This window comes from Poecilia formosa, unplaced genomic scaffold, assembly GCF_000485575.1.
Source record: "Poecilia formosa unplaced genomic scaffold, Poecilia_formosa-5.1.2 Scaffold58, whole genome shotgun sequence".
Taxonomy (NCBI): Eukaryota; Metazoa; Chordata; class Actinopteri; order Cyprinodontiformes; family Poeciliidae; genus Poecilia; species Poecilia formosa.
The window spans coordinates 615,004-635,474 of NW_006799997.1; the positions used below are offsets into that span (position 1 = coordinate 615,004).

The 20,471-nt window shown below is 42.4% G+C and overlaps 1 long non-coding RNA gene across 2 annotated transcripts; it reads left to right on the forward strand.

The window, feature by feature from the left end:
• Positions 1 to 2,077: 2,077 nt before the first annotated feature.
• LOC103139195 (uncharacterized) lies at positions 2,078 to 20,138 on the forward strand. Of its 2 annotated transcripts, none has more exons than XR_001662333.1 (2): positions 2,078 to 2,213; positions 17,664 to 20,138. It is a non-coding gene; the product is annotated as an uncharacterized LOC103139195 (long non-coding RNA). The 2 variants fall into 2 exon arrangements; XR_001662332.1 differs by lacking the exon at positions 2,078 to 2,213 and adding an exon at positions 2,238 to 2,349.
• Positions 20,139 to 20,471: the final 333 nt, after the last annotated feature.

Below are 20,471 nucleotides of genomic sequence, written 5' to 3' on the forward strand. Positions count from 1 at the left end.
TAAATGATTGATAATTTCATCAGTTACTTATTTTTTTTACTCTTACTTAATTTCTCACATGACTACTCTTTACTTTTCCTTGAGTAAAAATATGTTGAACAATGCTTCTCTCACTTCCGTGTAGTTCTTGGGTCCTCCGCCCGTCTCTGCTCAGTGACACCAGACCCGGTTAGCTTCAGCTGCTCCTGACCTTCCTACTCCTCTTCCTCGTTTTGCTCTCCTTCCTCTGGAGGAGGAAGAGGCGGAGGAAGAGGGGAGCTGTCAGGAAGGAGTAAACGTGTGCAGCTTAGGGAGGCGTGGATATGATGAGGCTTCAGTGTTGTCGAGATGGATTAGCTGAATGACTTTGAGGGGTTTGTTCTCTTGTCTTTGAGCGCACAGCCAGACTCGCCCTCCCCTCCTCTTCCTCCCCTCCAGATCTTCACGTCTCCCTCTCACTTTCTGTCCCCATCTTTGTTTGTTTGGATAGATTTTTATTTTTTTCCCCCCCCTCGGTTTCTGCCTCGGAGCGTCACGCAGGAACGTTAAAATGAACCAAATTGCTGCTGCAACAGAAGACGGCTGATTCTGTTCTCATCTGCCAGATTGTCGGTTTCATCAACAGTACAGTTATTTTTTGCGTTTCTGACAAAAAAAAATAAATAAAAATCTGTTTTTGACATTTTCCTCCAAAGCAGCTAAATGTAATTGAAACTGTTGGACGTGGACTGAATTAATCCATTTTTAGAGTTTTGAATGTTATTATCTGTGGACATTGTCTCCTTTGTTCCATATTAAAATCTGTGTTGTAGAGCCTGGCCGTTATTAATGGATTTTAAGCATAATAAAATGAATGAACATGTTATATTCATGTGGCATTGGATCAGCAATAAGCCACTGATGAATCTCTTAAAAGCATAAAACTATTTTTTAGATCCAGCATGTGGATTTGGATAAATAAAATAAAATAGAATATAAATATATATTGCCATTATCAAGAATTTTGCTAGGGTCATAAAAGTATGATATAATAAAAGTAAAACATAGACAATTGTACTGTTGAAGCAAATTTACAAAAAAAACAAAAAACAAATACATAGTTATTAGAGATAACATCCCAGTTATTATTTATCATGTTAAGACTTTAATGTATTAAGCTAAGTTCTAAGCTAATTAAGATTAGCTTTAGTGTAAATTACAACCAATTGGTCTGTGTTCACACAACCTGTTGACGATGCAAAGCAGACATAAATATAGACCATGATTTTATTAAAGTAAAGTTTTGTTACATCATTTCCTGAATTAAAAATCAATAACCCTTTGGAAAATAGAGTTTTAATCAACCAGTCAGCTCAGTGATTGATTTAGGTTAGCTTCTGACCATCAATATGGTAACTTACCACGAGCTAACCTATGTTAAAGGCAGCTAGAGTTGGACTAGCCTATTTGGGCCCCATATGAGTTTTGCTCATGGAAGGGTGGTGATCAGGCCCAGGAGAGGGTAAGCTACCGAAACCACCCCAACATAACACCGACTCATCCAGAACCCACATAAGGAGGCCTTACTCCTCGACACGGAAGTCACAGGTTCGATTCCCGGCCTGATCTTCCTCCATCTCTTATGGCCCAATTTCCCTTTCTAACCACCCTCAATACAGGCGACTTGAGCCAGTAAAAAAATTCAAAAATCTAAAACAGGTGGGGCCAGAGGTCATGATCCAACAGAAGTTAAAAGAGGCCTGACAAAAATGGCCACCATGGGATGAAACATCTTGATGATCATTAAGAATGTTGTGGAATAGTCAGAGGACTCAAAATGGAAGTATATATACATATACACACACACACACACACGTGTGTGTGCGTGTGTGTGTGCGTGCTCCTGTTGGCCCTGGCTGTCTGACTGTGTGTGATTGATGTGTTGAGGCGGCGTTAACACTTCTCATGCTGCTCCTACATGGAAGGAGGAGGCGGAGGCGTAATGTACGTGAACGATTGATCACCTTGCCTCCGCCGCCTGATGACTTCTCCAAAGACGCTTCCCTGGGAATCGATAACCACCGCTCTCGGTTTCCCTCCGTCTCTCTCTTTCTCTCTCTCTCTCTGAACGTCACCAGGACAGACACAGAGAGCTCATTTATGAAGGAAAGGCACATTTGCATATGGAAAAATAATTAAAACAAACAAAGTGAAGCCGGGCCCCCCCGGAGAGGCGAGGAGAGGTGGGGGAGGAGGTGAGTAATGTGGGGATAGAAAGAGGTTTAATTGCTCCACACTGAGGTTGTGCCATTTATCTTCAGCTGTCGTTCCATTCGTCAGCGCGCCGCAGATGAGAGTTTATGTAGGTGTTCTCAGGATATCTGTTTCAAGGTAAGCACAGCGTCAGACTTTTAGAGGGCAGTCGGCGCAGAGCGATGACTCAGAGTTAACCTCATCCTTCCCTTTGGCTCCCTTTGTGACTCCAGTTTAGCAGCCTATAAAGAGCCGTTGCATAAAAGGGTTTTCAGAGAGATGTTCTGCTCTGTAGCCGTCCGTCTCTTTCAGCGCCAGTCATTATGCTAGGAGCTTCCGCTGCTTAGTTCCTCCTTTTATAAGGCGTGCGCGTGAGAACAAAGTGTGTGATTTGTTCATACTCGCGCTATGTGGGCGCCCATCTTTGTCTCATTTGAGCGTGCGCGGCGGTTCTGAGCGGGCTCCCCTCGCCGGCTCTGCGGGGTGCGAGTCGTCCGTGCGCCGAGGCCTGTCCGCTACGTTAGCACCGCAGCAGCTAAAACTCCATTTTCAGCGCGTCGTTTGAAGCCAGAGGATGAAAGAGTCGCTCTCCTCTCCCCTCGCTCTTCTTCTGCTCTGATGGACAACTCCATGGCCAGCCACTTGTTAATTAAAAGAACAGTTCTTTGTTTCTTTCCAGATGAAAGGCTGTTGACCTGATGGTGCTTAGGGTAGATGAGGACAATGAGGGTGTCACTAAAGTTATTTGGAGTTTTTAAAGGAGAGTGTGTCTACTTTAGACAGATGTTTTAGCCAAGAAGGTATTGTAGACAGAGTACACATCTTCAGACAGGGTTGAGCATTTTAATAATTTGGTAAAAAAATCTTTCTTTAATGATTTCTTTTTATTCTAAGAGCTTTGGTAAAAGGCAGCTGGACTTTTCTTGAGAAGAGATCCCTAGAGTCTCTTTGTACCAATGCCTCTGCCCCCAAATTTGGGTCCTCCACAGGTGAAGGGGATTATTAAAGATGGTTCCCGTCTTTTGCCAAGGGCCTCTTCAGTTCTGACCAAGTGTTGGATGCAGGAGGTCTAAAGTTGGAGTCAGAACAATCACAAAACTGCCTTTTCCTCCAGCATCTAATCGTTGTATCTTGACTCGGCTTTACTTTGTTAAAAGGTTTGCCTTCAGTAATGGGGACATGGTCCCAGACCCTTTTTCAGAACCTGCTTTGCTGATACTCCAAGCATGCAAAGTTGGGCTGAAAACGGTAAGTCAGAAGCTGTTGGTCTCTGATTGGCTAGGGGGGAGAGTCACTGGTCACGTGATTTCCTGACAGCAACTTCTCCATTTCCTAAATATTCAACAGCGATTGAGCATGTTTGGAGTTTTTAATGACATTGATATCCTCCAGGGCTGTCATGATTGTCAAAATCAAACAGGTCTCACAATTTCTATAAATAATTGCTTTCATCTGAAGCATGAACCATGATCTTAATAGGTTTTTACCTTTACCTGTTATCTTGTGGTTACCCTTTAAACCACAGGATAACATTATGTAAATAGTACTTTCTACATCACTACATTATAGGAGAGAGAAAAGCACTGCGGTAAGTTATAACACTGGACATTATAAACGGAGATGTTAGAAGTTCTTAATTGTTGCTAGCATAAGGATTTTCTCGTCCAGGTGGATGGCTAGCATTAGCATGCTGGTTCTGTAAACTCCACCGTCAGCAGAGATCCTAAACAGCACAAGATGTGTGTTTACTGAAAACATTTTGTCGCTGTTTCGTATCTGTACAACTCCTTTACCGTTTTTTCTTTGTAACTCCATAAATGCATTTGCCCCAGAAATACCTCCACAGCCTTTCCGCAGCGCTACCTCTAATGTTGCTTGTGATTTTTCAGCACTTCCTCTACTGGCCTTTGCCAATAATATCAAACTCAAAGAGACAAATTATTAGAGTTACTAAAGTATGACAGTTTGCTATGTTGCTCCGGGTAGGAAAGATCAGCTCTTAGTTTGCCTTTTATGCTAAAGAACGAGTATTTCTTAAGCGTTTTCAAAACTGTTTTCCGTTCTAATTGAGCGAGAGCAGCCGAAACTGGAGGGAGAACAAAAACACGCCTCAGGTATCATCCTTTAAAACAGTCTGAGGAACAAGTAAGGGGTGGGAAAAAAAGGATGGCATTTTGTTACGCATCAGGTATAAATATATGCCGTCAAATTAAATGAAGCTGCTCTTCTGCATCTATGCTATAGATGCAGCCCTTAGTTTTTCAACTCGACAACAAAATAGCTGATTTAACCGGCGCTGGCGTTAAAGCTGCTCACCGAGAGTGAGCTTGCATGTTTTGCTCCCCTCCTCTTTCCAGATATTTGTAGTCTGCATTAGCATTCAGCCCAAGCAGCCTAGTTCACCCTCTGTAAGGAACTCAACATCATCCCAAGCTGGCTGTAGCTGCGGGCGAAAACAACAAGGCTTTAAAAACAGGCTGTCGAAGAAGAAACGCTCCCAGTCTATCAGAGCTCATTCTAATCGTGCGCTTCCTGTTTTTTTATTTATTTATTTATTTATTTTTGTTGCTCAGTGCGAGTGTGTGCGTAGAAGTCCCTGACGAGCTCTGCTGGGTGCTGCGAGTGTCTTCCCTTTTAAAGGATATCAGGCACCCGGGGATCCTCAGAAGCCGGCGTTGCCAGTTAATGCACCTCTGAGGAGAGCGGCTGCACTTAAGACAATCGCAGCGCGAGCTGGTGTGCTGGCGCGCACGTTGGCGCGCAGAAGACGAGGAAGAAAGAGTGGATGGGAAGGAGAGAGAGGCAGGGAGGGTGTTGGGACGTATAGGTAGAAGGAGCATGGTAAGTCTTAGCTTTATTCCCATCTGAAGCCAAAGCCTTTTTCTGTAGCTCTTACAGATTGAAAAGCTTCATTGTGAAGATTGTTTTGAATCATTCCAGCACACAAACCTGCTGTGGATATCACTTGTGAGTTAGAAATATTTGTAGTTTACATTTTAATCTTTAAATGTGTTGCTTTTGCCAAAAATTTGGATAAAAATACAAATGATCACCTTCAGATGAAAGGACACTTGATATGATAGGTAAAGCAGTGGGCCACTAAGACTTAGGCCTACCCTTAGCCAGAAACTGCTAGAAAACAGGTCGACTGAATTAACATGGACCAACTGGACTTCTACTGTTAGACTTCTTCACTTGGATTTCTACTTGGACAAGCTTTATGGTCAGATGAGACAAATACTGAACTCCTTGGTCGTAATACAGAGTGGTATGGTCTGAAACAGAAATCCAGACTGGATGGCTAAAGCAGGTCAACGTTGGGTTTCTGGAATTCCCTGACCTCAACCTTGTTGAACTTTTGTGAGCTACTCTTCAAAGGAATCTCCATGCTAGCAACCCAAACAAGTCCAATGAACTTTACCAACTCTAATTACGACTACGTTCAAAGACTCAAACAGAAATCGAACCACACGCTTACTGCAAACTTACTGCAGTTTGTGTCCTTGATCTGGATTGAAGACGTGGCCATCTTAAAGCTGCTGGAAAACCTCAATGTTTTATCAAAATCCTGTTTGTTTTTAGAACCACAATAGGTGGATTACTAGATACTAGGACGCAAGATCTTCTAATACTCCCAAAGAGGCATTAATTATAAATCTGAACAACAAATACATCTGATTCCTCGAAGCCTCAAACTATTGGAATGAATGTCCGTTCTTGCTGATCGAGATTCCGAGATGTTGCGCAAATCCATCACCATGTGCTTATAACCATGATGCATTTCATTTCGTGTTGTGTGCGATCTCTAAAATGCCATGCTTGGAGCTAACAACACATTTGAATCCATTAGAGATGTTCTCCTATAGCAGGTTTCTGAACCTGACCAATCAGTTTAAACACCTAAATCATATGGGAAGCTTAGGTTTTACTTGAAACCGATTACTGAAAGATCTGAAATGTGGTTAAAAATCAAAATGTGGATGAAAATGGATGAAAAATGAAGGTGTACCTCCAGGATTCTTCTAAAAATAAGAACAGTTGTTGTTTTACAGCAGTTCTAATCATGTCTGATAATGATTAGAACTGTAAAAAAGATCAAAATCATCTGATTCAGAATCGTCTGAAGTCAGATGATTTTATACGAGGTTTAAAGGGATGTATTTTTTTATGAAGGTGACTGCTGTGATGTTAAAAAATAAACCTCAGATTAAATATTTATTTATTGTATAGAAAACAATCAACATTTCAACATATTTTTACTTAACTAAGAGTTTAAAAAGTATTTGGTAAAAAGTGCTGAGTACCTGATCAAATTATCAGTCTGTTAATATTTTAAAATTACATCAACGTACAGATCGAAATATAAAATTAAGTTGAAATTTTGGTATTTTAGGGACCAAAATGAGAACAATTAATATAAGTAACAACAAATAAAATCAGTTTCTTTCAATAAAAAAACTTCTCACATTTTAACAAAAACTGCAGGTGTGTCTGTTTGCTGAATTTTTGGTTTAAAATATGTTTGTTTTTCATTCAGTGCGTAGAAAATTCAGAAATTTAACTCAAGTAAAATAAAAAGTACTTTTTTTTTTCCAAAAGAAGTTACTCAAGTAAATGTTATTGAGTAAATGTAACTACTACCCAATTCAGCCCCGCTCCACAGCAGATCTTTGACACCAGTCCTTTCCACTGATTTCGGGGGTTTTTTTGTCATTATTTGGTAAAAAATTAATACATTATAAAGTTCTAGCAGCTTTTGCAGGGAGTGGCAGCCGGGCCCGTCGCTGCTGTAAGCAAGCTGCAGGTTTGACTCTGACCTCTGCGTGCACTGAGCTAACAGCCGACATGTGCTGCTGCTGCTGCTGCTGCTGGATGTGAGACTCAGCAGGGGAGGAAGAATTCCTCCTCGTCCTCTCCCCTCCGTTACCCCCGGCCCCCCGCTCCAGTCCTGCTCTCCGCTGGAGTCGGCGGTCCATCTCGTGCTGCAGATTGCCTGTGACAGCCGCACTATTTCAAGTCGGCGGGTTGAGCTAAATTGGAGTGAGCAATACCACCTGTGCCTGCTGGAGGGCCGCTCTGGTTGGAGTTGTTGCTCGGGTGAGAGAAACCTTGAAGAGAGAGAGAGAGATGGGGGGGGGGGCGCAGAAAGCTGCTACCTGCATCAAAGCCTTGGTTTCACATGCAATCTGGCCAGCTGGCTCCCCCTGTGAGGAGGGGGATCTCTCTCTCTCTCTGCTTCTCTCTGTTTCTGCAGGTGCACATCTTCTTCTCCTTATCCCCAGTTTTAACTTTTCCTTCTCTCTCTTCGTTTGCTCCTTGTGGGTTTTCTGTCCGAGTCAGATGGAAGCTGACAGAACTGCAAGCGAAAGCTTAGTTAGGATCAGATCTCTGAAAGCTGCCACACACCCCACGTTGAGTCCGGGTCTGCTCAGTTTACACCTGAACTCATCCCCTCACCCCCAAAAAACAGCCTTAAACTTTATCTGCTACAACACAGCTCAGGCTCACAGAAAAGTACGTACTCTCTTACAGAAGTCATCTGTTTTATTCATTGGCGATTGTTAGCTTCGGTTAATTAGCATCGCCTCCTTGTTCACCAAATGTTTCATGGCACCAACATTTATAGATATGTTTGAAATAAGAAGTTTTCCTAAACGTACCAAACAGATTAAAATACAGGTCATTGCAGTGACAAGTTGACATGATGAGTAAGGTCAGAGATTAAATATCCTGAGAAAGTTTTTATTTTCATAATGCTGAATATTCTTTTGGTATATTTGTTTTGCTGTGTTCATTTGTCAGCCTTCCGAAGCTGAACCGAATCTTTGTTGTGTGGTAAAATGGGGCAGATTAGGTAAATAATCAAATAGAAAATAAAACCTATGCAAAGTTGACGGGTTTTTTTAAATAATGTTAGGCAGTTTGTTGAACTCTTTGAAATTAGCATTAGCTTTAGCATTAGGTATAAAACTGCAGATTCCACAGTGAAAATCAACTCTAATCTAAGCCCTATGACTCAGGATGCGCTAAATGCGCTAACTTTAATCCAATCTGAATCGCTTCATTTACTTTTTTCACTTTTTATTTTTAGAAGGAAAACTTGCAGGCAAACATGTTTTGGTCCTGATATTCTAAAATCTAATGTTGACCGTTCATCCTGACGCGTCAGAAGTGAGCAGTCTGAATGTTACCAACACGTTTCTTTGCTCCTTCAAGTCGTCCAGACAGGCTGATGGGAGCAAACAGGGAGGAGGGGAGGGCTGCTGTCTCCTCCCCCGTCCTCCCCCTCCACCCTCCCACCCCCAGGCAGGATACAGTAGGCGTCATTTAGTGGGGGGTGGGGGGAGCGAACAGTGTGGGGTTATCCACGAGGTCGCCACGCTCGCCGCACGGCCGAGCTCATTTCCACCGACAGAGAGAGAGGCAGCCGCTGAAACGCCTCATTCACTTTCTGATCACACACACACACACACACACACACCCCTCTCTCTCTTCTTCACACACACATACTGCAGCCTGTATTCATTGTGCTGCTATTTTCCTCATCCTTCACTTTCCCCTCTGTGCTGAAACATTTCCTTCCCGGCTCTGATGGTTCACTTTGCGCCGTTGACGCTCTCCACTCCTCCTCACACCTTTTGTTTTTCTAACTATCACTGCATCGGCACGCTCCGATTAAACCAGATTGACTTGCGCAGACAAAACTCCCGCCCCCCACCCCCGCTCACTCCGAGTGTCTAAGTGTTTCACAGTCTTGCTAATCCCTCTTTCTAGCTAATCTGATAAGCACAGCTAATGATATTTCTCTGAATGCCTTCAGATGACGGCAGTCATGAAGCAGCAGCTCGTTCTGAAAAGCTAGCAGTGTTTCCCCAGCGGCCTTCCAGCATCCAACCAGTCCACTTCTGTCGACTTGAGTCTCTGCCAAGTCTGGCTGTGAAGACACCTCGGCGGAAAAACGGTCAGACGCCCGAGGAAGGCAACGAGCCGCCAATGACGCCGCTTCCTGTGCGGCGGCGGCTGCTGCTAGCTTACATGCTTAGGTTTGCGTTCAAGGAAATATGGCGTCAATAAATTCTGCTCTACTGTCAACGGTTCTGTTAAAGTTGCTGCAGACAATGTTCACCGTCGAATGTTTCGGCTTTGTGGAATTATACCTCATAAATCTGGTCTTATTACATTCATGTTGGAGTTATTGGTTCAGAGCAAAGAGTTGTGGAACTTCAACAACCAACAACTGTCCAATGAAAACCAAAAACACAAACTGAAGCTGTCTGTCTGATTGGATGAAAGCATCTGGATTTTCTGGATTTAAAAACTGATTTTTTTTTTAATGAGTCAAATTTATTTACATAGAACATTTAGGAACAACTGTCCAACACAAAAACAATGGGAAGATCATTGCTGTTGGTTTCCCGTCCTGACATTGTGCTGCCACTTCTGGATGTCTGGTTCAACTGATGCTCTTTCAAATTTCTGTATTTAATCTGTATTTCTTTGCTCGGTTGTTTCCAAGGCAACAAATTGCTGCCTGTGGATCGATAGCGCCACATGCCGCGGCTCTCTTCTCGTCCCGGCCAGGCAGGAAGGAGGCGGCGGTGGGCCGGCGGGGTCGATGACCGGGTCCCGCTCCGCTGACGGTGGTTCGTTAAAAAGCGTGGTGTTAACGGTGTCAGGACCGATCCTCCGGGCCGGCCTTGCTCTCCTAACGAGCAGTCCGATCGATGGCTGTCTGGCAGATCAGGAGGAAGCTTCATCTTAACTAGCGGTCACTTCCTGCTCTGCTCTGGGTTACATCTGCTTCCACACACTGATCACTGTCCAGTTGGAAAAGAAAGTACACCTTGCTGTATTTTAACAGTTCAACAAGAGGGGAAAACAATCGCATCGAGTGTATGAAAACTGGCAGCACGCTACAGTTTATTGTTATTTAATAGATAACAATAAAAAGGGAGAAAAAGTAGGTACACCCCATGGACGCCCCACCCTTAATTCATCACAGGGAGGATTTTTGTTCTCTCTTCTTCATCATGTTGCTTCATTCATGTTGATCTCTTTTCTCCATGGAGACGCTTCCTCTTGCTCTTGCTCTTCCTCTTTGTGTACACCCAGAGGTCATTGCTGATGTCTTTCCTATCTGGTGTTGTGCTCACAGGAACTTGTTTCAGCAGCAAACAACTATTTCCCTGTGACATCCAATGAAAACAGAAAGAGTGTACTGAGGTTTTTTTCCACACACCTTTTTCCATCGTTTTTTTTTTTTATTTAATTTTTTTACTTTTTGTTGATAGAAACTTGACTGTGCCACTGTGTGAAACGTGCGTTGTTGTTTTTTTGTTTTTTTTTTTACTTTTTGCTGCTGTGACAAATTCACCCCAATCTGTGCCGGCGAACTGCTGCTTTTCTTCCCTCGTTCCTCTTTCAGTGGGGGCGGTGGCGGGGTGCAGATATTTTTAAATCCGCGGCTCTGTGGGGTTTCTCTCTCTGTGTTCCTGCCGCCGCCGCGCTGCTCCTGTCAACTCGCTGGCATTCGTATTTGCAAACACACCTAAAAACATATTTACAGGAAGTGCCTGACAGTAAGGGAGAAGCTGGATCGCGGCTCTGCTGTCTTAAGGAGCCCGATGTTTGGCTGTTGGTTCGCTGTCTGTCCATCTGTCCTCAAAGAGACGCTTGTCCTAACCTCAAGGGTCATTGAGGACACAGAGGAGAAGAAGAAGAAGAATGGACCCAAGTGAGGCGCTTCAGGGTGCGCTCGTTTTCAACACAAACAGACACAGAGCTCGGCTTCTGCTGACTTGTTTTTTATTGCACACTTGCGAAAAACACAATACAGATTTTTCACGGCGAAGACAACGTAAAGAGACGTCATGCTCACCGTCTTGAGAAAATCAACATTTCGCAGATGATCCGTGCTTTAAAGGAGCCGAATTTGCTCCAGATTTAGAGATTTGTGCTCGGCGCTGGAGTGTGACTGCAGCTAATGCGTCGAATTAAACCCAGGAGTTCGCTTCCGAGGTCGTCCCTTTTGTTCGCTCCGCACGCAGGCCCCTGTCAGATCTGCAGAGACAGAGCAAAAAAAAAAACAAACAAAAAAAGCAAAGAGAGAATACTATTTACCAGTGCGACAGATTCCAAAAAGCCACTAAAACATGATTCCTATCTCGTCATTGTTGAGCGACGGAAACCTTGAACGCCGTTTTGTGTCAGATTAAACGCGAGGAACGGCGTGCGCGATGAGTTTCCGGTTACGTAAAGCGATAAGACGCACCTCGGATCTGCCGGAGCGAGATGCTTCCAGTGGAAGAGACGTGACAATGTGACATCACGCCGATGGGGGAAATAAGCGGGACCAGAGATACGTTTAAGAAGAGCAAAAATCTACAGCTTCCATCCCTGAGCTCGGCTGACAAAACTGTCTTTAGGTGGCGCGGATTATGGATTAATCTATAATAACTGGGGAAGGAGCAGAGAAAAGGAAGTGAAGGAGCCCCTCCGAGTCCACCGCCTCATCAGCTAATGTTCCCACTAATATTCCCAAATTATATCATTTAGACCTGTATCAGTGCTGCAGAATTAATCATCATTTCCCTGACACTACCCACCCCTCCAACTCAACCCCCCGGTTCATTAGATCTACTGTTTCTGCCGCTCTCATTTCTACAAAGTTGGAGTTCTCTTGGTTCAGCCAGTCTACTTCTTCTAATAATCTGTTTATCCACCTTATTCTCATTCCTTTTCTTCTGAGCTGGCTTCATAACAGCTACTGAAAGTCTTCCTGAAGCGTGAGGCTACAGACTGACGTCCTCTTCCTCATCGTCATGATTACGTACCGTTTCGCGTCGCCTTATTACCATCCAGTTTGTGTTTCTAACCCGACAAAATGATGAACACGAAGGAGTCTACCTGCTTAACGTGGATGTGTTGATCTGAAAGGAAAACGAGAAAGCCAAAGTTTACGACCTGGTGACAGAATGTGCAATTTTGAGACAGTTGTGCCAACAAAAAAGACAGCTTAAGAATATCACATTTTCATTGGGAGAGACCACAATCAGTGGCTTGTTAAATGAGAATTCCTTCTCTAAAACCTTTGAATATGTTCAAATATGAAGTTAGATTTTTTTTAAAAACAGATCAAATAAGTATCAGAAATTTAAAAAAAAAACCACAATATCACCACAGAACAACTTTATACCTACGTCTAATTAAAATCTAGAGATGCCTCAATTTCAGTCTTTTGTGAGATTCCAGCTGTAATTCACTAACCTCAGAAATTTTCATATGGTACGTATGGTACGTAGTGCACCTGTATCTACAGAGTACAACTAACCATACAGACTAAAACTAACTCGATACCCTAGATTGCTTTAAAATCAACCATTTTTCACTGCAACCAAATTAAGTCTAGCATGTGGAAAAGTTGGCATTCTAACGCTAACATATCAAGAACTTCAGACATTTATAAGTGGCTAACCAATGTTTTAACACTGGATTTGTAAGAAAAAAAGAAAAAAAACACCAATATGCTTTTTTGGCATAATAAAGGTTATTCAAACATCTAGTAATTGGAGAAGTAGCTTTTTTAAAATTGGTGCTATTGTCAAAGGAGTGATAAAATCAGGCTTGTATTGCACATACTCGATTTGTATGTTAGGAAATTAGCATTCTCATGCTATTATTACCATATTCAAGCTAACGTCTAAAGAATCCATAAGTTATTGTGATTTTACAATAAAAGTTCAAAGAAAAAACCTCTGGTCATACAGAACACAGCATGACGGTTCATTGTCGACCTTGCCTGTTTGGGAAGTCATTATGCTAACACTCGTATTGACATGCTAGAGCTAACATCTACTGATAGTTACAGGAGGAAGTTGAATTACTGTGATTGCCAGTTTCTCAGATTGTCTGAGAGCATTGAAGAGAGCTCAATCTGACTTATCTATAACTCTACAAACACTGTATGATATGAGCTATTTCAGTTATTTATGGGTGATATTTCCCTTTTTTTTTTCATCTGAGCAGCGTTCACTCCATGCTGTTATGAATGAGTACAAAACAATGAAAAAAGTTAATTAGATTTGATGGAGGTTACATGTTTTCAACAAAAAACAATCCAAATTTGAGATCTGATGTATTATAACCCATTTGGCTGCAGACTGAACCGCCGTGTTCGTTACTCAGGTGATGTCATTTGCCTGGCAGTGCTGCTGTGAAATGATCAGCCTCCGCTGTGAGCAGCCGACCGGCCGCAGGGTGCACATAGGTGAGACCAACTGAGGTGGCGACGCAGAACGTGACATAATGAAGCGCAGCTATGAAATTCCATCTGCGTGGCCCTACGGTTTACAGCCTGCCTCTTGGGTCTCTACCTGCTCAGATTTACTGGCTGTTCCTGCCTCCTGGATCCAGCCTCGGTTTGTTTACGATGAAGGTTGGCAGTAAAGCTGGATGACTGGCCTGCGTGGGCCACTTTGTATCTTTGAGCAGATCAAGAAAAGGGCTCAACTGGAATAGATGATGCTGGCCTCTCAGTGTGTTTTAATATCCTGCTCCTGACAGTGCCCCCTTCGCCCCTCCCGGGTCCTAACCTGTCTGTGAGCTCTGGATGGAGGTGGAGTGGTATCGGTGAGGAGGTGCACCCCTGCCCCCCACCCGTTCTCGCTCTGCCGCTTCAACAATAGCATTTGCATATTTTTATACTCCGTCTTTCCTCTTGCCTCTCTCTCAAAGAAAAACAGCCCGAAGCGTGAATACTCCAGCAGAAGCAGCAGGCGTGCGTAGGGAAAAACGGAAGCTGGGGAGACGGCGTGTCCGCTTTGCTTGGGGAAGGACACAAACGCACACACATTCAGGCTAATATACACACTGGGCCCTTACCCCCACAGGTTCAGCACTGAGGACAAGGAGGAACCAAAGTTTGATGCTTGTGAGGGTCTCCTGAAAGAGGAACAAAGGGAAGGGTCCAAATTACAATCAGGCCATTGACATTGTTGCCACATTTTCCATGTGCCAGGTCTAGACTGCTTTGCTAATATTCACTACCATTTGCAATGCATTTCATGCTTCATCCGAAAACAACCGAATTCACAATAAAATGTAGCGCTGCATTAGCAGTAGTCCTTTTTGTGTAGAGTTTTTACAGTTGGACTTAAAAAATCGTACCGCATAATTCACCAAAATCATTTTGCTTTTGAGTTTAGTTAATCAGTTTTTCCATCTATTCATATTGTTTTTGTTCTTGGTATGTTGCTACGAAAGAAAATTTAAAAACAGCCACTTGATATTCAATAACATAATTTCATAAAGCCCCAACAGTCTATCAGCTAACCGTCACAAACCAACTTACTGACAATGACAACTTTTTTAGCTCCTGCACAAATGTCTCCAATTAAGAAATACTGTTATGCTTCAATTTTGACCTACAGGCAGGACCTTGGTTTTAGCATTTTAATTCAAGCTAATTTCATACGCCACAGATGCTAATCTTACAATCATATGATCAGCATACAAATTATGTAACCATAGCATTACCATTCTAATGTTACAACTGTAAGATTTCTTATGCTAACTTAGCATGGTGTTAGCATGCTAATTATTCAACCATAGAATTTGCGTGCTAATTTTTCAGTCATAGTTGTAGCATGCTAGTTTACCCAGATGTTGGCATGCTAATTATCCAAACAGTTATAGCATGGCAATTTTTCAACAATGCAATTAGCGTCCTAATCTTTCAACCGTAGCATCTGATGCTTTTTGTAAATATTTAGGACTTGGCTTCCATTTTGAGACATTTTTTCTGAACATTTGTGACTTAAAATATCTGGCATCCTAATCGGAGACATGGCTGATAAAGAAAGTGTCTGGAGATTTTTAAGAAAAACTGCTGCCTTTTGGGTCGATTGTCACATCAATCAACACATAGAACATGTAACATAAAGCGTAGTTAATTGTATTCAACTAGAAAACACACATTTAATCCCCAGTTTGTCTCAGGTGTAGCACAAGCTCCTGTTGCTGCATTTTCGATGAAAACCTCAGAGACGAGTGAGAACCAGCGAATAAAAGGAGCAGCATTACGTAACTGCATCATTCAGAGATGCTGACAATGCAACCAGACATGTTAGTCATTGCAAGGAAAGGGGGGCTGGGATAGTGGGGGGGGGAATTGTTTGTGGACTAATCCAGAAAGGCTTCAGACAAACAGCCGTGCAAAGTGTGGAGGAAGGCATTTCAAAGCAGCCATAACCGCAGAGAATGTTCCGCTAAGCTCACACCTCCGCCATGAAGGTTACACTCTGAGGATAACTAGATGCACAGCAGAGCTGCATGTAATTTCATTTTACATGACACCCCACATTATATAAAGTTCAGGCAGACAAAGGAGGCGTCCCTGCGGAGGACCTTGACTCGGCTCTTCGGGCTTCAGTTTGAGGCGTTGCGAAAGCAGCATGTGTCACCAGATGTAGTGATGAAGAGTTGCTTTTTTGTCCCAAACCGACGGCGCCGAACGCACTACAGCCGACACCACCTTTCCACACAGTGCGAATGATGTGAGGAGGATCCATGTCGGGATGGCAAACCTGGGTCCAGAGGGATTCTCAGACATCTTCAGAGCACATGTTCGCTGAAAGTGCAGAGGGATATTTGACTTGACAGAGCATGCTGAGGCAATTCTCCAACAACAAAGTTCTATTGTGCTCAACTCTGAGCTCCATTGTTTAATTCCCTTCTAACTGACGCTCGACTGTAGAAACTAAAGATCCCTTTTATATAAAAAAAAACAGACTAAAAGATCCAGAAAAACTCTAGAATCACCAACCAGCTCAGCACTGCAGGGCCACAATTAGCGGTCCGAGCTAACAGCGGTTAGTGAGTGACCTCCCATGGGTCGATGTTAGGCCCGCCTGCTGTCCCTAAAGTAGGATGATGACAATTTATGACTGACCAAATTCTTACGTTTCATTAAAATTAGAGAGGACATTCATTTGAAAGAGACTTTCCAACTTTGGGGAAATATGTTAGAAATTCGGGAAAACATGAATTGCCTCTCCTAACAACCTTGAAGGTGAAAGATAAATATGATGCACCCTGAAAGAAGCCGGTTTTATTTCTGGAGATTAATTGCAGAAATACCTTCATTTTGACACATGAAGGTGTCAAAATGTGATTTGTTTCAAACACAGAGAGTGAAATCTGAAGCTGCATTTGATAAATTTAGTCAATAATTGATTTTGTTTGCCAGATTGATTTTGCGGTCAGGCGAGGCAGGCGAGTAATCCTGGTAGGTAAAAATAAAGCCATGCGAAATAAAATAGACTCTAACAACGATGAAGGAAAATCACTTTGCCACTTGGATTTTCTATAAATTGTTTTTTCTTATCGGTAATGTCAACATTTTATGGTCAAAATCTCAGAATTTACCCATCGCCTGTTGAAATACATGAAAGAAGACCCAGGCGAGGCAGTGCAGTACCGTGCCTCACTGATAGGAGGCAGTGCTGATCCCCATAGACACAATGAGCAACAGATACTCTTCTACGGAATGAGGAGATTGTCGAGGGAAAATACGGATGGAGCAGAATTGCTCAAATAGAAAACTCTTTTGTTTTTTATGAATTAAATAAAAAAAAACTATCAATTCTGTTCCTAAATGCAAAATGTTGCCTACATTTATTTTCATGTAAACGTAAATACGAGACTAAACAATTATGCAACAATGTCAGTAGTTTTTAAAAACTTACTTGTGACATTAATTTTCTATATTGTTGCCTAAAATCTAGCAATCTAACCCTGTTAACCTGAAATGATCACTTATTTCTAAGCAAAACTGCTAAATTAAAAGATTGTTTTTTGCTAAATGTAAATATTTGTTATTTTTATGAACCCTAAGCAAATCGTACATGAACATAGACAATGTTATTTTGGCCGAACCCAACCGTGTTTCAGTTTTTGCTACGTCAAAATATGCTACTAATCATAAACATTATCACTATTTTCCTAAACTTGGAGTTTTCGTTATGCTATTTATGATTTCTTCCATAAATCTTGGTAAAATATGTTGTCAATATCTGTCTACGTCAACATTGTGATTATTTCTTGATACCTTCATAGAAGGAATCTGCAGATTTCTGTCCCAGTTGATGCTGATTTAGCCTAACTGTTTAAAGTGGAACAGAAGTCTGATGTTTTCCAGCCTGTAGCCTTTAGACGTTTGCTAATTATTACTCATCCTGGGTGACCTTAAACCCAAACAGAGACATGTTGCATTGTGGGAAAGTGAAACTTGCCGCCTGAACACGGCTCTAGCTCCATGTCGATCTGTGGAAATGAGAGAAGGATGCTGCGCGTAATCAGCTGTTTACAGCCGCCGCAGCAGCCCCGGCCTAATAGCTCCAACATGGCCGACACGGGCTCAATTACATCACCTAAATGAATGCCCTCTGTTCCAGATCACCCAGCTGCATGTTTCCAGTTTACCCAGTCTGGGGTGTGAGAGGATGAGGAAGAGGAGGAGGAGGTGGAGGTGGGAGCAGCATCCAGAGGAAGACACATGTAAACCCATTTCCAAACAAACGGGCCAGTGTGCACGGCGCCGCCCGGCATAATGCCTGAATGAATCAACGCGAGCGACCGCACAACAGGACATGGCGGCCATTTAACACTGGTGGGCCGATGGTGATTATACTGTACACATGCAGAAATGAAACCAGTTAACCAGTTGATGTTGAGGCTCACACATGTTTACACTCCAGAAAGTTCTCCATTTTTATTTAAAGGCCTTTGTGGAGTCAGGTTCTTATTGAACTGACCTCCAGCCATATTGTGAGAGTAGATTTAGTGATGTGAGGGGGAGGGTTAGCCAAAATTAGATCCTAAATCATACAAATGTATAATTAATAATGATGAATTATGAATGTAAGAATGTGGATTTGATCTGTTAACTAATATATAAACAACAACTATGCATGAATATGCATTAAAACACAGTGGACAGCATCTTAGCACTGCCATAGAAGCTAACATCTACCATCTTCCTTATCTCCACTTTTTAGGTGTTCAGCCAATCAACACCAAGGAAAATAAACGGCACTCCATGATTGGCTCCTCTGCAAACCAGCCAATAGAAAGTCAGCTAGCATTGAGCTCAAGTATTTCAGCCACATTTTCTTTAACCATATTTGATATGCTGTATGAAAAATATAAATGTGACAAATAATGCAAATTTTCTGTCAATAGTCTAAAGTCGAGTTCCAAAGAAAATCCACCAATAGCTTCCATTTGAATCACAGCTACACGCAGCTTTAAATGATGTTGTTCATGTCATGTAGCTCATGTTCATGTTTAATTTAATTTTTAATTTTACAAAATGAGTGTGTGTAAGACGGGAGCTGCAGCTGAAATTCACCTGCTCATCTAAAATGTTGCTTTTGCAACTTCACTTTTCTTCCTCACGCTTAAAATCCAGCTTTTACTTTGAAAAGCTGCAGCTCAGATTACAGCACTGGATGCTAAAGCTTCCAGCGCAGACAGGAACCATAAAGACCCGCAGATGACATTTCCTCCCGTCTCCCTCATGAATATCAAAGCCAGGCCAGAAAAACAAGGCAGGGCATTACAGCCCTATTATTGTATTTGCATTCCTCATAACAGGCGGCGTATTGGTTGCTGTATTTATTGCCTCATCAGTGCGGCGTAGCTGCTAGCAGCGGCTGATTTATTAGCCCAACGTCACATGGAGCAAGTTGGCGAAAGGAGCGGAGGAAGGTTTTCCTGCTGGTGGACTTTCCTGGGGATTGGCTTCTCTCCTGGCCCGGAGCCAGGTCAAGACTTCTACCTGCACAGCTCTACGTCCGGCTCAATGTTTCCGTTTTTGTTTTGGAGAGTTTCTTGGAACTGCAGCCGAGGTTCTCCGCTCGTCTCTTTTTTCCAATCTTTCTGGGATTTGGGGTGATTTGCGCCGCGCTCCCCAAGGGAAATAAATACTTTGATTAATGTAATCCTGGGGAGGCTGATGTCCCTCCCCTCCCCCACCTGTTCCTCAGGGACTGCTCAGCAAAACAAAAACAAGAAGAAGAAAAAGAAATGAGCAGAGAGCGACAACTGGACGAGTGCAGACTGGATTTGTTTCGTTTATTAATTAGTGCGCCTTTAATGCTCAGCATCAGTCTTGATTAGCATGTAGCACTAATGTAGCGCAGGACAGTCTGCATAAACTCACGCTCGTGACTCCTGGAAGTGGGGACATTATGCTGGGTGACACTGCTTGGGATACATATGCAAAGCTGAAACAACTTTCCAGTGCTCAAATAATTCCTTGAGAACAAGAATTTGATGTGCAAGTTTAAATTTATTACATAGTTTCTATTGTTGAACCAGATGGCAAAAATAGTGGCAGCATGATCCTGTGGGATATGTGTAGCGTGAAGGAGAAGAGAGGCAGGAGTTTGGTTCTAGAAAAATAATAACTGAAAGCAAAAGTTAAATTTATTGCACTTTTCATGCAAGGAAGACCAACCGTCAAACAAAGTGGCAGCATCATGCTGTGCTAGTCGGACCGGGTCATCTGGAATATGAATGATCAGCCCCATCACCAGAACCTAAACAACCTTATTTACCATATTTTTTTCCTGTTTTTTTTTTTTTCTTTTTCCTTTTCCTCCCAGCTAGTTTAGAACAAATTCAAACTTTCTATTTGGGTACATGAGTATATTTATGTCACTCACTTCTAATTATTTATTCAATTTTAAAAAAGGTCATTTTTATATAATAATAAGTCATAACTGGTGTCATTTTAAGGCACCTTTGTATCTCCTTCTGTTTCTTCAAAAATGTTTTCTATCATTTAAAAAGCCTTAATATTGTGATTGACAAAAATATGTTGTAATATTTCATATTAAAAATAAATCCGGCTTTATTTTTAGTGATTTTGCTCAACACGGTTCCTTTTTTCAAAAATTGGGCCCCTGCCGCTTGAAAGTCTTCTGTACGGCCCTGCTGGTCCACAAAAAATTAGCACTACCTCCGCGTGCTTAAACTTTACGAAAAAGTCCAACTGACATCCACTTAGAATGACACCAGCAGCTTGTTGAGTGCAAACAGGGGCGCAAATATCGAAAATCTGCGCAATAATTCTGATGAGAGAGTCCAGTTAAACTCTTAACATCTCATCTTCACCTGCACATCTCGAGCATCTCCGCGCTTCAGCTTCACAGAGCGGTTAGTGTGTGTGTGTGTGTGTGTGTGTGTGTGTGTGTGTG